Source organism: Hylobates moloch, unplaced genomic scaffold, assembly GCF_009828535.3.
Source record: "Hylobates moloch isolate HMO894 unplaced genomic scaffold, HMol_V3 SCAFFOLD_5, whole genome shotgun sequence".
NCBI lineage: Eukaryota > Metazoa > Chordata > Mammalia > Primates > Hylobatidae > Hylobates > Hylobates moloch.
Window position 1 is genome coordinate 5,077,909 of NW_026652280.1, and position 20,157 is coordinate 5,098,065.

General features: G+C 40.2%; 1 protein-coding gene across 4 annotated transcripts in view; it reads right to left on the minus strand.

Annotated features, from left to right (window-relative positions):
* The window catches only part of ZNF407 (zinc finger protein 407), a 474,402-nt gene that overhangs the window by 90,739 nt on the left and 363,506 nt on the right, over nt 1–20,157 (minus strand). The window lies entirely within an intron of this gene.

A 20,157-nucleotide genomic window follows, 5' to 3' on the forward strand; every position in this document is an offset into this window, starting at 1 on the left:
AAAGGCTGAAACCTTGATGCTCACTACAAAGATGCGTTTAATGAACTGTATGGGAAGAATTTAAGCAGCAGCAAGCCATAGGGCAGAATAGCTGTGAGGTCAGCTGTTTAATACAACAGGACCAAGAAAAATCGTCTACTTCGAAGGATACACAGGATTCGAGGTGGGAGACATAATGTCCATCGCACATCTGCACAGTTGTAGAGTTTACAAAGTCCTTTCATATTAGCTATCAGAATATACATCTGAATACTTACATATACTATGATAAATTAATTGAACTGTCATATGTCATGGGTTGAAGTGTGTCCCTCAAAAATTCACGTGTTAAAGTTCTAATCCCCACCACCTCCGAAAATGACCTGTATTTGGGAACAGGGTCATTGTAGATGTAATTAGTTAAGATGAAATCATGCTGGAGTACCGTGGCTCCCTAATTCAACATGTCTAGTGTCACTTTAAAGGCAGGAAATTTGGACAGATACAGACACACACAAAGAATGTCATGTGAAGACTGGAGTTACGCCACCACAAGCCAAGGGACCACCAGGAGCAGAGAGGCCTGGAACTGTTCCATCCTAGTGACTTCAGAGGACGCATGGCCCGACCAACACCTTGATCACAGACTTCTGGCCTCTGTAACTGTGAGAGAATAAATTTCTGTTGCTTAAGGCTCCCATTTTGTGGTACTTTGTTATGGCGGCCTGTGCAGACAAACATATCCCATGTTTGTTTCAGTTTTGATGATGACTTTTATAATATTAGCCATATGTAATAATTATAAAACTGGAGATGTGCAAAAAGGTATTTAGTCATTGATGTTTGTTACAATCGCCTCCAAAAGGGCTGCATTTTCTGGAAACGTGTGTTGGCCTACACCACTAGCCTACATTGACAGAAATAATCAAATGAACACTAGAAAACCTGTTACTGGTTACTCCAAGGTGACTACTCAGTATGTATATGTCACACAGTCTCCTCCTGAGTTCTCTAAATTATGTTTGGTGACTGAAGCAAAAATTAGAACACTGTCTAACATGGTCTCAATGCATGTAGTTATTCTATATAATTTTATAAATGAGAGATGGTCAAGGTGAGGAAATGGAAACAAAGTTTCTACACTTTGCTCAAACTGGTAAAATGTTGACACCAACAGACTGTGATAAGTTATGTATTTATAATGTTTATATACATACATACACACACATATATACATAAAACCTAGAATAATCACTAAAAAAGCTTAAAAAGAGATATACTGAAAAATGAATACTGACTTCTAAAAAAAGTTCAAGTAAACCACAAGCAGGCAGGAAAAAGAAAACTGAGAAATGAAAAACAGAACAAACAAAATGAAAAAATAAAATGGCAGACTTAAGACCTAGCATATCAATAGGTATGTTAAGGGCAGGTGGTTAAACATACCAACTTAATAACAGCGATTGTTAAAGAGGATTTAAAAATATGTGGCCCAATTATATACTGCATATAAGAAGCTCGTTTAGAATATAATGATATTTGTAGCTTGAAAGTAAAAGGATAAAAAGAGATATACCATACTAACATTAATTTTTTTAAAGCAGGATTGGCTATATTATTCTCAAATAAAGTTTACTTCGATGCAAATATAATCAATAGGGACAGAAATGACATTACATAAAAATAAACGGTCAGTTCACTGAGATAATACATTAATTTTAAATGTGGACTCACCAAGCAACAGAGCTGTAAAATACATGAAGCCAAAGGAAACCAAGGTGTGAGCTCAGGCAGTGGCAACAGTCCAGATTTGAGCAGCTCTGAGCAGACTAGACGTGATCAGATAAAGCAGGGAGTGAAAGAATCAAAGGGCTGAGGGATGGAGCTAAAACCTCCAGCTTCAACCCTTGGGCAGTAATCGCCTAAAAGGAGACAGGAAGCTGAGGGAGAGGAGGAAGAGCAGATTTATGGTGAGAGGGGAAAGGGAGTGGGGAACACTTCTCTACTTTCTCCTGGTATTGAGCTAATTGTCCTCATGCATCTCCTGTTGGTGGGAAGCTGGGAAGGGCGGCTGTAGATCCACTGGCTCTGATAGTAAAATTAGTAAAGTAAAATCAGAGTGAGAAGGAGGTGGAGGAGAAGGGGAGTGGGCCTGGGGATGCTGGAAATCACAACAGTGAAAAGGGAGGTGATATGGTTTGTCTGTGTCCCCATCCAAATCTCAACTTGAATTGTATCTCCCAGAATTCCCACATGTTGTGGGAGGGACCCAGGGGGAGGTAACTGAATCATGGGGGCCAGTCTTTCCCATGCTATTCTCATGACAGTGATTAAGTCTCACAAGATCTGATGGGTTTATCAGGAGTTTCCACTTTTGCTTCTTCCTCATTTTCTCTTGCTGCCACCATGTAAGAAGTGCCTTCTACCCTCTACCATGATTATGAGACCTCCACAGCCATGTGGGACTGTAAGTCAAATTAAACCTCTTTTTCTTCCCAGTTTCAGGTATGTCTTTATCAGCAGCATGAAAATGAACTAATACAGTAAATTGGTACCAGTAGAGTGGGGTGTTGCTGAAAAGATACTGAAAATGTGGAAGCAATTTTGGAACTGGGTAAGAGGCAGAGATTGGAACAGTTTGAAGAGCTCAGAAAAAGACGGGAAAATGTGGGAAAGTTTGGAACTTCCTAGAGACTTGAATGGCTTTGCCCAAAATGCTGACAGCGATAAGGAAAATAAGGTCCAAGCTGAGCTGGTCTCAGATGGCGATGAGGAACTTGTTGAGAACTGGAGTAAGGTGACTCTTGTTATGTTTTAGCAGAGACTCCTGGCATTTTGCCCCTGCCCTAGAGATGTGTGGAACTTTGAACTTGAGAGATGATTTAGGGTATCTGGCAGAAGAAATTTCTAAGCAGCAAAGCATTCAAGAGATGACTTGAGTACTGTTAAAGGCATTCAGTTTTATAAGGGAAGCAGAGCACAAAAGTTTGGAAAACTTGCAGCCTGACTATGTGATAGAAAAGAAAAACCCACTTTCTGGGGAGAAATTCAAGCTGGCTGCAGAACTTTGCATAAGTAGCAAAGAGTCTAATGTTAATCCCCAAACCTATGGGGAAAATGTCTCCAGGCCATGTCAGAGACCCTCATGGCAGCCCCTCCCATCACAGGCCTGGAGGCCCAGAGGCAAAAAATGGTTTTGTGGGCTGAGCCCAGGGTCCCTGCGCTGTGTGCAGCCTAGGGACTTGGTGCCCTGTGTCCCAGCCACTCCAGCCATGGCTGAAAGGGGCCAATGTACAGCTCAGGCTGTGGCTTCAGAGGGTGGAAACCCCAAGCCTTTGCAGCTTCCACATGGTGTTGAGCCTGCGGGTGCACAGAAGTCAAGAATTGAGGTTTGGGAACCTCTGCCTAGATTTCAGAAGATGTATGGAAATACCTGGATGTCCAGGCAAAAGTTTGCTGGAGGGGCGGGGCCCTCATGGAGAGCCTCTGCTAGGGCAGTGTGCAAAGAAAATGTGGGGTCAGAGCCCCCACACGGAGTCCCCACTGGGGCACCACCTAGTGGAGCTGTGAGAAGAGGACCACCATCCTCCAGACCCCAGAATGGTAGATGCACTGACAGCTTGAACTGTGCACCTGGAAATGCCACAGACACTCAACACCAGCCCAGGAAAGCAGCCAGGAGGGGGGCTATACCCTGCAAAGCAATGCGGGCAGAGCTGCCCAAGGCCATGGGAACCCACCTCTTGCATCAGCATGACCTTGATGTGAGACATGGAGTCAAAGGAGATCATTTTGGACCTTTAAAACTTGACTGCTGGATTTTGAATTGGAATGGGCCCTGTTGTTTTGGCCAATTTCTCCCATTTGGAGTGGCTGTATTTACCCTCTGTACCTGTACCCCCATTGTATCTAGGAAGTAATTAGCTTGCTTTTGATTTTACAGGCTCATAGGCGGAAGGGACTTGCCTTGTCTCAGATGAGACTTTGGACTGTGGCCTTTTGGGTTAATGCTGAAATAAGACTTTGGGGACCATTGGGAAGGCATGATTGGTTTTGAAATGTGAGGACATGAGATTTGGAGTGCCCAGGGGAGGAATGATATGGTTTGGCTGTGTCCCCATCCAAATCTCAACTTGAAATGTATCTCCCAGAATTCCCACGTGTTGTGGGAGGGATCCGGGGGCAGTGATTGAATCATGGGGGCCAGTCTCTCCTGTGCTAATTCTCGTGATCATGATTAAGTCTCACGAAATCTGATGGGTTTATCAGGGGTTTTCACTTTTGCTTCTTCCTCTTTTTATCTTGCTGCCACCATGAAAGAAGTGCCTTTCACCCCCGCCAGTTTTATAAGATTCTGAGACCTCCCCAGACATGTGAAACTGTAAGTCAAATTAAACTTCCTTTTCTTCCCAGTCTCGGGTATGTCTCTATCGACAGCGAACGGATTAATACAGTGAGGAAGGAAGGGAGTGGAACAGTTCAAAGAGAAGGACATCTAGGAAAACGTGGTTTCTCATGCAAACAAGTTAACAACACTTAACCAAACCATCAATAACAAGTGCCTGGTTGAAAAATAAGCAGTATACTCCTACCCCAAGGTCCCAATATGGAAAAGAGACCCAGTTACCACAAGCAGCCTGGCCTGGGAAGCTCCTGGGTCTTGAGGGCCCAAGACCCTCTTCCCCTTGCAGGTGACATGAAGGTGGCCAGGTGCACAGGCCAGGGACTCCACTACATCTTTCCCCACCAACAGACACCTGGTGACCTGGCCAGGGAAACCCTTTCTGCCCCCTTAGGCAGCCACAGCAGAGTTCACTGGGAGCTCCAGCAGCCTCAGATCAAACAAGCAAACTGAAATATCACAAAAGCACAAAAAATTAAACCACCACTGGAACCATGGCCCATAACATTAGGCTATGGTCCACATGCTAAATCTAAACAAGGGAAACGTCTACTAAAATAAAAAAATCTAACTATGACCTAGAGTCTCATGACATAATAGACAAAATGTCCTGGATATAATAAAAATCACCTGTCACACCAAGAACCAGGAAAATCTCAACATGAATGAGGAAAGACAGTCATCTGATGCTAACACCAAGGTGAATCAGACGCTGGAGAAATCCAGCAAGAATTTTAAAGCATTGCCTAGGTTTTCTTGTAGGATTTTAATGGTTTTAGGTCTAACATTTAAGTCTTTAATCCATCCTGAATTAATTTTTGTATAAGGTGTAAGGAAGGGATCCAGTTTCAGCTTTCTACATATGGCTAGCCAGTTTTCCCAGCACCATTTATTAAATAGGGAATCCTTTCCCCATTTCTTGTTTTTGTCAGGTTTGTCAAAGATCAAATAGTTGTAGATATGCGGCATCATTTCTGAGGGCTCTGTTCTGTTCCATTGATCTATATCTCTGTTGTGGTACCAGTACCATGCTGTTTTGGTTACTGTAGCCTTGTAGTATAGTTTGAAGTCAGGTAGCGTGATGGCTCCAGCTTTGTTCTTTTGGCTTAGGATTGACTTGGCGATGCGGGCTCTTTTTTGGTTCCATATGAACTTTAAAGTAGTTTTTTCCAATTCTGTGAAGAAAGTCATTGGTAGCTTGATGGGGATGGCATTGAATCTATAAATGACCTTGGGCAGTATGGCCATTTTCACGATATTGATTCTTCCAACCCATGAGCATGGAATGTTCTTCCATTTGTTTGTATCCTCTTTTATTTCATTGAGCAGTGGTTTGTAGTTCTCCTTGAAGAGGTCCTTCACATCCCTTGTAAGTTGGATTCCTAGGTATTTTATTCTCTTTGAAGCAATTGTGAATGGGAGTTCACTCATGATTTGGCTCTCTGTTTGTCTGTGATTGGTGTACAAGAATGCTTGTGATTTTTGTACATTGATTTTGTATCCTGAGACTTTGCTGAAGTTGCTAATCAGCTTAAGGAGATTTTGGGCTGAGACAATGGGATTTTCTAGATATACAATCATGTCATCTGCAAACAGGGACAATTTGACTTCCTCTTTTCCTAATTGAATACCCTTTATTTCCTTCTCCTGCCTGATTGCTCTGGCCAGAACTTCCAGCACTATGTTGAATAGGAGCGGTGAGAGAGGACATCCCTGTCTTGTGCCAGTTTTCAGAGGGAATGCTTCCAGTTTTTGCCCATTCAGTATGATATTGGCTGTGGGTTTGTCGTATATAGCTCTTATTATTTTGAGATACGTCCCATCAATACCTAATTTATTGAGAGTTTTTAGCATGAAGGGTTGTTGAATTTTGTCAAATCCTACAAGAAAACCTAGGCAATACCATTCAGGCCATAGGCGTGGGCAAGGACTTCATGTCTAAAACACCAAAAGCAATGGCAACAAAAGCCAAAATTGACAAATGGGATCTCATTAAACTAAAGAGCTTCTGCACAGCAAAAGAAACTACCATCAGAGTGAACAGGCAACCTACAGAATGGGAGAAAATTTTTGCAACCTACTCATCTGACAAAGGGCTAATATCCAGAATCTACAATGAACTCAAACAAATTTACAAGAAAAAAACAAACAACCCCATCAAAAAGTGGGCAAAGGACATGAACAGACACTTCTCAAAAGAAGACATTTATGCAGCCAAAAAACACATGAAGAAATGCTCATCATCACTGGCCATCAGAGAAATGCAAATCAAAACCACAGTGAGATACCATCTCACACCAGTTAGAATGGCCATCATTAAAAAATCAGGAAACAACAGGTGCTGGAGAGGATGTGGAGAAATAGGAACACTTTTACACTGTTGGTGGGACTGTAAACTAGTTCAACCATTGTGGAAGTCAGTGTGGCGATTCCTCAGGGATCTCGAACTAGAAATACCATTTGACCCAGCCATCCCATTACTGGGTATATACCCAAAGGAGTATAAATCATGCTGCTATAAAGACACATGCACACGTATGTTTATTGCAGCACTATTCACAATAGCAAAGACTTGGAACCAACCCAAATGTCCAACAACAATAGACTGGATTAAGAAAATGTGGCACATATACACCATGGAATACTATGCAGCCATAAAAAATGATGAGTTCGTGTCCTTTGTAGGGACATGGATGAAACTGGAAAACATCATTCTCAGTAAACTATCGCAAGGACAAAAAACCAAACACCGCATGTTCTCACTCATAGGTGGGAATTGAACAATGAGAACTCATGGACACAGGAAGGGGAACGTCGCATTGGGGGTGCGGTTGGGGGGTGGGGGGGGGGGGGGGGGACAGCATTAGGAGATATACCTAATGCTAAATGACGAGCTAATGGGTGCAGGAAATCAACATGGCACATGGATACATATGTAACAAACCTGCACATTGTGCACATGTACCCTAAAACCTAAATAAAAAAAAAAAAAAAAAAAAAGAATTTTAAAGCAGGCATCATAAAAATGCTTTCACCATAAATTATAAACTCTCATGAAACAAATGGAAAACTTGTAAATCTCAGCAAATAAACAGAAATTACAAAAATGAAGCAAATGGAATTTACAGAACTGAAAAAACGCAATAAAAATCTTAAAAATAAATGGCTGGGCTCCACAATGGAGTGGCGATGACAGAGGATACCATCAGCAAACTTGAGGGAAGAAGAGAATTCCCCAACAGAAGGGCAGAGAGAAAGAGCAGTCTGGAACAAAATGCACAGAGCTCGAGCGAACATGGGGACAATGACAGAAGCCCCACCACTCACATCTTGGAGCTCAGAAGGAAGATGAGGGGCTGCACAAAAAAACGTATTTAAAGGCTGCAAACCTCCCAACTTTGGTGAAAGACAAATACCTGCAAATCAAGAAGCTGAGAACCTGAAGAAGGAAAACTCCAATCCAGGTAAAGACACATCGTAATTAAACTTTTGAAATTTAAAGACAAAGAAAAAAAATCTTGAAATCAACCAGAAAGAAACAAGGTATTACTCATGTGGGAACATCAATTCAAACAAAAGCAGATTTCTCATCTGAAAATATGAAGATCAGAAGAAAGGGGTGCCTGCTAAGAGAAAAGAACCATTAACTGTGAATTCTATCTGGCAAAACTATCTTTCAGGTATGAAGAGGAAATAAAAATATCCTTATATAAAGGAAAACTAGAAAAACTTTAGATCTACTGCAAAATTTTAGTTAAAGGGAGTTATTCAAACACAAGAAATGACAAAAGAATAAATCTTGGGTCATCAGGATAGGAAAAGAAACAAGAGAAGCAGAAATATGGGTGCCCACTGTCCTCCTTATGGACATTTGAGATTTATAAATCACATTTGAGATTGAAGCAAAAACTATATTCAAGTATAATATTTAAAAGCTGGGAAGTTAAGCTCCCTAAATGGAAGTGAGATTTCCATACCTCACTCAAAGTGGTGAATGTGAGACTGAGATAGGTCATGCATGTACATGCTAATACCTAAAGCAATCACTATGGAAACTATACAAAGAGACATACTCCAAAAGAAGCACCCCAGCCTTTATGATGACCATGTAATATATCATATTGATGCCAAATTGGGTCACTGATGTCCAGGACTTGCTCCTCAAGTCACTTCTTCCCACCCCTAGATAATTTAAGGGTAGTCAGGATCAAGCAGAACAAATCACAATGAAAACAAGCACACAAAAACCATAGACAATTGAACAAATGTAGCAGTCAAACTCTGGGAAAGACAATAAAATGTAAGTCAAGAGACTGTGTAGGCTGGAGCTCAAAGGTCTCCAGTACAGTGGAAAGAATACCAAATTAAAATTTTAGATCCTGGAAATTTGAGTTATAACCCTCCTATTGTCAATTTTAAGAAATAGCACGCAAATCACTTCGTAACTTGTGTCTTATTTCCTTCAGCAAAATATTGAACAACGTTATTTGAACATGACTTTCACTTCTAAAACAGTTCAGTTTCTATGTTCCTTGACTTGCTGATTGAGTTAAATTAGGTGAGAGTTAGTTTGCTAATGAGTATGCACATAGACAAGACCTGCCTGAAGGCAGGAGGAAGAGGAACAGCTGCTGAGCAGCCTGGGATATGTTCTCTGGAATCAGAAAAGAAATAAGAAAATGGATGGTAATGATTGAAGAGGCAAGACAGAAAGAAAAAAGACCCACGTTTCCATACGATAATTCACTGTCAGAAACAAGAGGCAATTTTTAAGTGCTAAAACTGCAACAAAAATAGATCAGTTAAATGATGGAGGCAATAATACTGACACTAACACGGCCACTGACAACAATTTAAATGATAGTATTTAGAATTTTTAATGTCATTTACTCAAATTTTAAAAACGGAAGGCATTTTATGAAGGATTTATACTTTATAAGAGATTAAAACAAATCCGTCTTTCTTTCTTTTTTCGTGATAAGTTCTCTGTCACCCAGGATGGAGTGCGGCAGCACAATTACTGCAGCCTCAACCTCGCAGGCTCAGGCGATCCTCCCACTTCAGCCTCTGGAGTAGCTGGGATCACAAGCGTATGCTTGGATACTTCTTTAAATATTTTGTAGAGACGGGGTTTCCCTATATTGCCCTGGCTGGTCACAAACTCCTGGGCTCAAGTGATGCTCCTGCCTCAGTCTCCCAAAGTGTTCAGATTACAGGTGTGAGCCACTGTGCCTGGCCTCTTCCTTTCTTTAAAAATTTGGGACATAAAAAATAAATTTAAAAAGTAATCCCATTTACAATAGCCATAAATAAAATTAAATACCTAGGAATTAACCAAAGAAGTAAAAGATCTCTATAATGAATACTGTAAAACACTGATGAAAGAAACTTAAGAGGACATCAAAAAATGAAAACATATTCCACATTCATGGATTGGAAAAATCAATATTGTTAAAATGTCCATATCACCCAAAACAATCTACAGATTCAATGCAATCTCTATCAAAATGCCAATGACATTCTCCACAGAAACACAAAATCCTAAAATTTATATGAAATCAGAAAAGACCCAGAATAGCCACAACTATCCTAAGCAAAAATAACAAAACTGGAGGAATCACATTACCTGACTTCAAATTACACTACAGAGCTATAGTAACCAAAACAGCATGGTATTGGCATAAAAACAGACACATAGACCCAGGGAACAGAATAGAGAACCCAGAAACAAATCCACATACCTACAGTGAACTCATTTTCAATAAACGTGCCAAGAACATTCACTGTGGAAAAGATAGCCTATTCAATAAATGGTGCTGGGAAAACTAGATATCCACATGCAGAAGAATGAAACTAGACCTCTATTTCTCACCATATACAAAAATCAAATAAAAATGGATTAAAGACTTAAATCTAAGACCTCAAACTATGAAAGTACTACAAGAAAACATTGGGGAAACTCTCTAGGACACTGGTCTGGGCAAAAATTTCTTGCAAAATACCCCACAAGCACAGTCTACCAAAGCAAAAATGGACAAATGTGATCACATCAAGTTAAAAAGCTTCTGCACAATAAAGAAAACAATCAACAAAGTGAAGCAATAATGCACAGAATGGGAGAAAATATCTGCAAACTGCCTATCTGACAAGGGATTAATAACTAGAATATATGAGAAGCTCAAACAACTCTTAAGGATAAAACTCTAATAATCTGATTTTAAAAGAGGCAAAAGATTTGAATAGACATTTCTCAAAAGAAGACATATAAATGGCAAACAGGCATATGTAAAGGTGCTCAACATCATCGACCATCAATCAAAATGTAAATCAAAACTACAATGAGATATGCATCATCTCACTCCAGTTAAAATGGCTTATATTCAAAAGGCAGGCAACAAAAATGCCAGAGAAAATGTGGAGAGAAGGGCCCCTTGCACAGTGTTGTTGGGAACCTAAGTATAACCACTACAGAGAACAGTTTGGAACTTCCTCAAAATACTAAAAGTAGAGATACTATATAATCCAGCAATCCCACTGCTGGGTATATACACAAAAGAAAGGTAATCCGTACATCAAAAAGATATCTGTGATCCCATGTTTGTTGCAACACTGTTCACAATAGGATTTGGAAGCAACCAAAGTGTCCATCAACAGATGACAAATGAATAAAGAAAATGCAGTAGATATATACAATGGAGTACTATACAGCCATAAAACAGAATGAAATCCTGTTACCTGCAACAACATGGATAGAACTGGAGGTCACTATGTTAAGTGAAATAAGCCAGACACAGAAATAAATGAGAACATCACATGTTATTTATTTGTGGGATCTAAAAATTAAAACAATTGAACTTATGGAGACAGTTGACAGAATGATGGTTACCTGGGGCTGAGAAGGGTAATGGCAGGGTGGGGAGTGAAAGTAGAGATGGTTAATGTGTATAAAAAAATTGGAAAGAATAAATAAGACCTACTATTTGGTAGCACAACAGGGTAACTATAGTAAATAATAATTTAATTGTACATTTTAAAATAACTAAGAGTATAATTGGATTGTTACTAACACAAAGGATAAATGCTTGAGGGGATGCATACTTCACTCTCCATGATTGCATGCCTGTATCGAAACATCTCAGGTATGCCATAAATACATACACCTACTATGTACTCACAAAAGTTAAAATAAAAAATGGGACTACACGTACACTATATCTAAGACCCAAAATGAAGAGGTTGTTTCTACTGCTAAGGCAGTCACACAGATACACATGAAAATGCAGATCTCTGTGCCATACAAGAAGCCATTCTAGTTTTTCGCATAGGCTCTGAATTATAGCAGACATCTAAAGGGAGGGTAGGGAGCAGACACCCACCCCAGGTGCTTCTGGTATCAACTGTCTGTTCTGTGCAACACTTGGAGAAATCTTCGTTACAGAAATGAATCCTATGGATCAAAAATCAAGAAAATATTAACCTTCAGCATTTGTTTGTAGAATGCAAATGAAATTAAATGTATGTAATAAAAGTCAACAATGAAATATTTAAAACGAGGAAATGAAAAAGAAAGAAGACAACAATTCAAGGTTTGGTTATAGGATTGGTTCAGAAGAACCAAAAAAAAAAAAAAACCCAGATGATAGGTTGTTGAATCAAGCATTTCAGATGATTCATTTGTAGTACTTTCTTACTTGACAAAGCAAGATGGATAAATTTTGATTGTATTATACATACAAGAAATTCCAAGGTTACAAACAAAAAAAGTGCTTTTGAACCTATCATCAGATTTTTCTTCATTCATTTGCTTAGTGATTTTATTGCCAACCACCCCAAATCCTGGGAGGGTATAAAGCTGATGTTTGTAAGATAAGCTCAAAGATCAGGTGGTAAGAGATGCATGTGCATATGGGTACAGTGTGCATTGCTACCTACCCCTATAACATGATCCCTCACAAGGACTGTGACTTCAGTGCTTAGTACATGGCCAGGCACTAGAATACCACATCCCATCCATTTGGGGACCAGGGATCCATGTACACGACAGTGGGGGCTACAAATGAAAGTCTGTTATATAACTGCTCTGCCTTCTAGTCTTACACTTAATGGCTGTCCAAGTAGGCTTCACGTGATAGGTGCGGTCAACAGAGGTTTCAGGCACTGACAAGTTTGACCATGGCTGGAAAAGACATTCCTGTTCCCCAAGAGGGCGCCACAAATATTTCTGTTCACTCAAGGTCAAGAGGCAGCTGTAATGAGGCCTGTTAACAGCAGCTGCTTCTCTTTCTGAAGAGCAATCCAAACTCAACTAAGAAACAGACATTTTGTTAATATGTTTACAGGGATAGAATTTTCCACGAAAAGATGGGATAATTGTTGCAAAGCTTTTTTCATATATTAAATTCTCTAGTTAAAAATCTGCAAAGTATGACAAAATGGAATTCTAAAGCCATTAAAATATAAGCCATCTGAAATTTTAAATATTAAGTAACATATTGTTTTATAATAGTGTTGTTTAAAAAGCTGAATGTAAAAACCAATAAAATGTAGAATAACTTGCTTTCAATGAACATTTCCTCTTCTTAACAAATTCTAAGATTGCTGCATAAATGAGATTTTGCTATAAAATTTGGGTCCACTACAATGCAGAAAACTGAGAGTTCTTTATAAATTGTTTTGTAACATGTAAAACATGGATTAAAAAAATTGAGTAGTTCTTAACAATGTATCAGAGTTTGACCAAGAAAGATAACAAGGGCATAAGGATTACTAACATGATGGTTTGAAAATCTTACCCCCTGATAACCTGCAGGTCCAGAGAGCTCCACCAAATGGGCACAGTTGTAAGGAGACAATTAAATAAGTAATCACTTCCAAAGTTATTAATGAATTATTACACAGGACCATACTTCACTGGCTTTCACTGCTACCCATAGTACAAATAATGTGAAAAGTCAGATATGGAGTGAACTGGATATTTAAAAGCGATGCATAACCCAATGGTTTGCTGCAGTACTTGGGAATGTTCCATTCAGGACAAAAAAAAAAAAAAAAAGGAATGAAGGTTAGTCAATGGAAATGAGAGAAAAATTAGAGCTAAAGAAAGTGTGGTTGGATTTTACAAAGAAACCGGGGAGAACTGTGGAGCTCCAATGATTCTATGTGGCTGCTGGAAGAAGGGGCTGATGTGGGATGAAGATTGTGCATTAACTGTCAGAGCAGGATGATCTCTCTGTATACAAGAATGATGGGCATCTGTTGTTCAGGTGAATAAGATTTTTAGCCAGGAACACAGACACTGCCAGCATTCATTCATTCATTTATTAATTCTTTCATCAAAACCCTCAGCCGAGTCTCAGGCCTTCAAAGAGTTTACAGTAGGAGAGCTAGACAGCCAATCAGGTGATTTCAACAGAGCACGTAAGTGCTGAAGGGAGGTAGGTAGGGCACTGTGTCCACTCAGAAGGGTTTCAGAATTGGCTCTTGGAATCAGAGCGGCTCAGCTTCCCAGCACCAGGGGAGGGAAGAGGGTGCTGTGTGTGTGCAAAGGCCAAGGCCTTAGGAGACGAGACATGGAGGAGTGGGCATGGCATATTTGGTGTATACCCGTAGTTCAAGAGGGCTGAGGTGCAGGATGTGGGAAGGAATGAAGAGGAATGAGCCCAAGAGTGGCGGGGGTCAGTTCACAAAGGGCCTAGGCCCATGCGTTCCCACAGAGACACCTGGGAAATGTCTATTGTGGGCCAGATCCTGCTCTAGCCCCTGGGTCCTCTGTGCTGGAGAAAAAGGGGCCCATGCCATGTCAGTACACATCTGACAGATGTTTAAGATGAGAGAGTATGCCAAATGACATTGTATCACGCTGAATGTTTTAGAGATGAGAGAGTATGCCAAATGACATTGTATCATGCTGAATGTTTTGGGCTGTTGTGAAGATACTTACAGTTTGGGGTATTTGAGGAAATCATTTTGTCCCTGAGTAAATATAGCAAAACCACCAAGGGGAATTTTTCATACATTAGGAAACACTCAAAAGGAAGTTTCTGTGTTGCTTCCATTTCAGTGACATGAAAATGTCCCTGATGTATAGGATACAGACAGTGATGAGCAAACATACCACTGACACCATGTCAAAAGCAAGGAATAAAGAAAATAAAAAACAAGCATCATTACTAAAGTCTTTATTAAATGAATAATGAAAACAAAGGAAACGGCTAAAGGAAATGGCTTTCTAAACTTCCATGAAAACTAGTTTTGATTAAATACATAACCTAATGAACGTATTTTTCTGTGTCACCCTTCACATGGCCAAAGTCAACTGCTGCTGTTCCCAAAACGTCATAGAAAGAGAGATTCGTAGTGCAAGTTAGGATCTGACCTGAAGTACTACAGACTTGGGAAGTGAACGTAGGGGAGTGGGTGGGTGGGTAATTCTAATTTTCAAGATTGGCAAGCACATTTCCCAACCCAGCTGAAAACCACAGAAACCTCATTCTACTGCAATGATCTGGGCACTCTGCAAACTTTTTTTTTTTTTTTAAATTGAGACAGAGTGTCTGTCACCAGGCTGGAATGCAATGGCTTGATCTTGGCTCACTGCAGCTTCCATCTCCTGGGCTCAAGTGATCCTTCCACCTCAGCCTCCCAAGTAGCTGGGACTATTGGCACGCGTCACCACACCCAGCTAATTTTTTGTATTTTTTGTAGAGATGGGGTTTCATCATGTTGCCCAGGCTGGTCTCAAACTCCTGGGCTCAAGTGATCCCCCAGCCTTGGCCTCCCAAAGTGCTGAAATCACAGGTGTGAGCCACTGCGTCTGGCTGCTTTATAAACTTGTGTTGTGGCATATACCACTTCTGTCCTATAGCACAACAGTTAGATGGCTGGGGCCCTACATGATCTGCTAGGTCACCGTGATCTTGGACAACTGATCTCAAATCTCAATGACTTCATTTCTTCATATGTGATATGGAGATAGGGGCAGTATCTTTAACAGAGACTTATTGTGAGAATTAAAGGAGTATAACAAATGTAAAGTTAAAAAGTTAATGAATAGAAAGCATTTAAAAGACTCCCATCTACAAAAAGAGGCTATAAACTAGAGAAGGTGTAAAATGGGAAAGCAGCACTCACTCAGGACCTTCTCCCATCCCTCCACCCAGTCCTCACTCAGGACCTTCTCCCATCCCTCCACCCACTCCTCACTCAGGACCTTCTCCCATCCCTCCACCCACTCCTCACCAGTCCTCACCCAGGACCTTCTCCTATCCCTCCACCCAGTCCTCCCATCCCTCCACCCAGTCCACACTCAGGACCTTCTCCCATCCCTCCACTCACTCCTCACTCAGGACCTTTTCCTATCCCTCCACCCAGTCCTCTACATTTGTCATCTCATTTCACTTCACAATAATCCTAAAAGTGCCAAAAAGAGGCACTTTTACCTAACTGAACACGGTACTTGCATTAGGATTTCAAACTTCAGAGAAAACCACTGATCTTCAATTATACAAAATCAGAGAATAATAAAGCCACTAGAAAATGGGGTGAAAGCACTTGTAATATTAGTAATTGGTTAAATGCGTTATACAAATGCATACTAAGCGTAGGCCCTGAAGTTTGCATAAAGAAGCCACACTGTTGGATGCAACTCCCATAGGAATGTCTACTAATTTCAACAACATAGGATGACTATTTAGGGTCATTACGCCATCTTCAATGTCACCATGTCTGTGATTTTAATCATTTCTCACTTTTGGAGAAGGCTCAAATCCTAAAAATTTCAACCTTTATACGTTTCACTTCATGTATCAAATGACATAATTTATCAGATTTGTGCTTAAATCCAGGAATTACAAACTGTGTTGAAATCAAGCTAATTAAAGTAGAACTCTGCTGGGAAGATCTTGCCTGGAAGGATAACAAAGGCATTCCCAAGTTCCCAAGTGTATTCCGTTTAGAGATGTCAAAATTGACAAGTTTTCTCTAAGTGGGCACAGAAAAAAATTCAAAGATATGTAGAAATACAACCTCAAAAAAACAAAAGGATGCTACAAAGAATAAACTCAGAAAGACAGACACATACAAGTTCAATGGCATGATGGATGCATGCAAGTTAAAAACGGGAAATTGTCCCAGAAAGAGAAGGGTGGATGTTAGAATCAGGAGGACTAAAAGGAGACTTAGGAGCCAGAGTCCAAATTCAAACCACTACTTCCCAGTAGAAAGGAAGTTTTTATCCTGCTGCCTCTTAAACAATGATTGTCATGACAATACTGATGATGATGGTCTAATTTAAATTCAAAATTTAGCACCTACATTTGTGAAGTGTTGTGATCTTGAACAGTTCTTTTGAAATGGAAAATCCATCTGGAGGACAAGGTATGAAACACAAATATTATCCTATAGTATTAAACACTGTGTCTTAAGACTCTCTTTGAGGTCACACAGAAAAGATGAAAGACTAGACTTTATGAAAAGTAGGTTATATACAAACATTCTCAAGACCTGGTCTCAGAAAATGTTCAGTAAGTAAAACGTAATGAAGGACAAAATAAATCTGGCATTGTGGAAGAAGAAAAGTTATTAAAGGCATCATCCCAGTGTCCACTAACTTCCACCTCTCCATTCAAATCCTATCCACCTGTCAACCCTGCCATTATTGAAAGAGTTTTTGTGTGCACATGGGTGTCCCCTTCCTCTTAGAAGACACATGGCCAGTGACTTCCTCACTGAAAACGATGAGGAACCAAGACCTTTGCTAAAATCTTTGATTTCAGACCCTATTGTCACATGCCAAAATTAGTGCAGAACACTTTTTGCTAGCTATGATTCTGTTCACTCAGTCCCTTTATGCCAATGTTTATATGACCCCATCAGTGAGGGCTTAGTCAGGCAAAGCTTGCTCATGTCTGAGAGCTCCGGCTTACTCACCCTCTGCCTGCATAGCTTCTGTCTCAGGTGTATACATGGCGGACTCCTCGTCAAACCCAATGCAGCTCAGGTGTATACATGATGGGCTCCTCGTCATGGCCAATGCAGCTCAGGTGTGTGCACGGCAGGCTCCTCATCAAACCCAATGCAGCTCAGGTGTGTATATGACAGGGCTCCGCCTCATGGCCAATGCAGCTCAGGTGCTCCCTCCTCGACAGGCCCACTATGAGGAGGCAACTCAAAATAATCTCCCTGCAACCCTGAGACTCAAATCCTGCTTTCTCGCCTTTAGAACACTTACTTAACCTTTATCTTTTTTTTTATTATTATTATACTTTAAGTTCCAGGGTACATGTGCACAATGTGCAGGTTTGTTACATATGTATACATGTGCCATGTTGGTGTGCTGCACCCATTAACTCGTCATTTAACATTAGGTATATCTCCTAATGTTATCCCTCCCCTCTCCCCCCACCCAACAACAGGCCCCGGTCTGTGATGTTCCCCTTCCTGTGTCCATGTGTTCTCATTGTTCAATTCCCACCTATGAGTGAGAACATGCGGTGTTTGGTTTTTTGTCCTTGTGATAGTTTGCTGAGAATGATGGTTTCCAGCTTCATCCATGTCCCTACAAAGGACATGAACTCATCATTTTTTATGGCTGCATAGTATTCCATGGTGTGTATGTGCCACATTTTCTTTTTTTTTTTTTTTTCCATAAAAAACTTTCTCAAAAACAGGGGAAGAATCCAAAGTATTAAAATAATCCTCCAATTTTTGTTTTGGAGGAAAAGGGTAGGATGACAAAATAATTCATATAAAAATTTAAACCATCACTGCTGTAGATATTCCTCCAGCTCTGTGGGGAACATCCTGAAACTCACACCTCCTCTCTGCAGCTTAGGTTCCAGCTGCATCACGGGGAACACAGCATCTCTTGGATGCAGGAAGCTGCAAGCATCTGGAATGCTTATTAATTTACCCCACATGCCACATTTTCTTTATTCAGTCTATCACTGTTGGATGTTTGGGTTGGTTCCAAGTCTTTGCTATTGTGAATAGTGCCGCAATAAATAAAGTGCATGTGTCTTTATAGCAGCCTGATTTATAATCCTTTGGGTATATACCCAGTAATGGGATGGCTGGGTCAAATGGTATTTCTAGTTCTAGATCCCTGAGGAATCGCCACACTGTCTTCCACAATGGTTGAACTAGTTTACAGTCCCACCAACAGTGTAAAAGTGTTCCTATTTCTCCACATCCTCTCCAGCATCTGTTGTTTCCTGACTTCTTAATGATCGCCATTCTAACTGGTGTGAGATGGTATCTCATTGTGGTTTTGATTTGCATTCATCTGATGGCCAGTGATGATAAGCATTTTTTCATGTGTTTTTTGGCTGCATAAATGTCTTCTTTTGAGAAGTGTCTCTTCATATCCTTTGCCCACTTTTTGATGGGGTTGTTTTTCTCTTGTAAATTTGTTTGAGTTCATTGTAGATTCTGGATATTAGCCCTTTGTCAGATGAGTAGGTTGCAAAAATTTTCTCCCATTCTGTAGGTTGCCTGTTCACTCTGGTGGTAATTTCTTTTGCTGTGCAGAAGCTCTTTAGTTTAATTAGATCCCATTTGTCAATTTTGGCTTTTGTTGCCATTGCTTTTGGTGTTTTAGTCATGAAGTCCTTGCCCATGCCTATGTCCTGAATGGTACTGCCTAGGTTTTCTTCTAGGGTTTTTATGATTTTAGGTCTAACATGTAAGTCTTTAATCCATCTTGAATTAATTTTTGTATAAGGTGTAAGGAAGGGATCCAGTTTCAGCTTTCTACATATGGCTAGCCAGTCTTCCCAGCACCATTTATTAAATAGGGAATCCTTTCCCCATTGCTTGTTTTTGTCAGGTTTGTCAAAGATCAGATAGCCATAAATATGTGGCATTATTTCTGAGGGCTCTGTTCTGTTCCATTGGTCTATATCTCTGTTTTGGTACCAGTATCATGCTGTTTTGGTTACTGTAGCCTTGTAGTATAGTTTGAAGTCAGGTAGCGTGATGCCTCCAGCTTTGTTCTTTTGGCTTGGGATTGACTTGGCAATGCAGGCTCTTTGTTGGTTCCATATGAACTTTAAAGTAGTTTTTTTCCAATTCTGTGAAGAAAGTCATTGGTAGCTTGATGGGGATGGCATTGAATCTATAAATTACCTTGGGCATATGGCCATTTTCATGATACTGATTCTTCCTACCCATGAGCATGGAATGTTCTTCCATTTGTTTGTATCCTCTTTTATTTCACTGAGCAGTGGTTTGTAGTTCTCCTTGAAGAGGTCCTTCACATCCCTTGTAAGTTGGATTCCTAGGTATTTTATTCTCTTTGAAGCAATTGTGAATGGGAGTTCACTCATGATTTGGCTCTCTGTTTGTCTGTTATTGGTGTATAAGAATGCTTGTGATTTTTGCACATTGATTTTGCATCCTGAGACTTTGCTGAAGTTGCTTATCAGCTTAAGGAGATTTTGGGCTGAGACGATGGGGTTTTCTAGATATACAATCATCTCATCCACAAACCGGGACAACTTGACTTCCTTCCTCTTTTCCTAATTGAATGCCCTTTATTTCCTTCTCCTGCCTGATTGCCCTGGCCAGAACTTCCAACACTCTATTGAGTAGGAGTGGTGAGAGACGGCATCCCTGTCTTGTGTCAGTTTTCAAAGGGAATGCTTCCAGTTTTTGTCCATTCAGTATGATACTGGTATGAAAATAATAAGATAGCTCTTATTATTTTGAGATACATCCCATCAATACCTAATTTATTGAGAGTTTTTAGCATGAAGCGTTGTTGAATTTTGTCAAAGGCC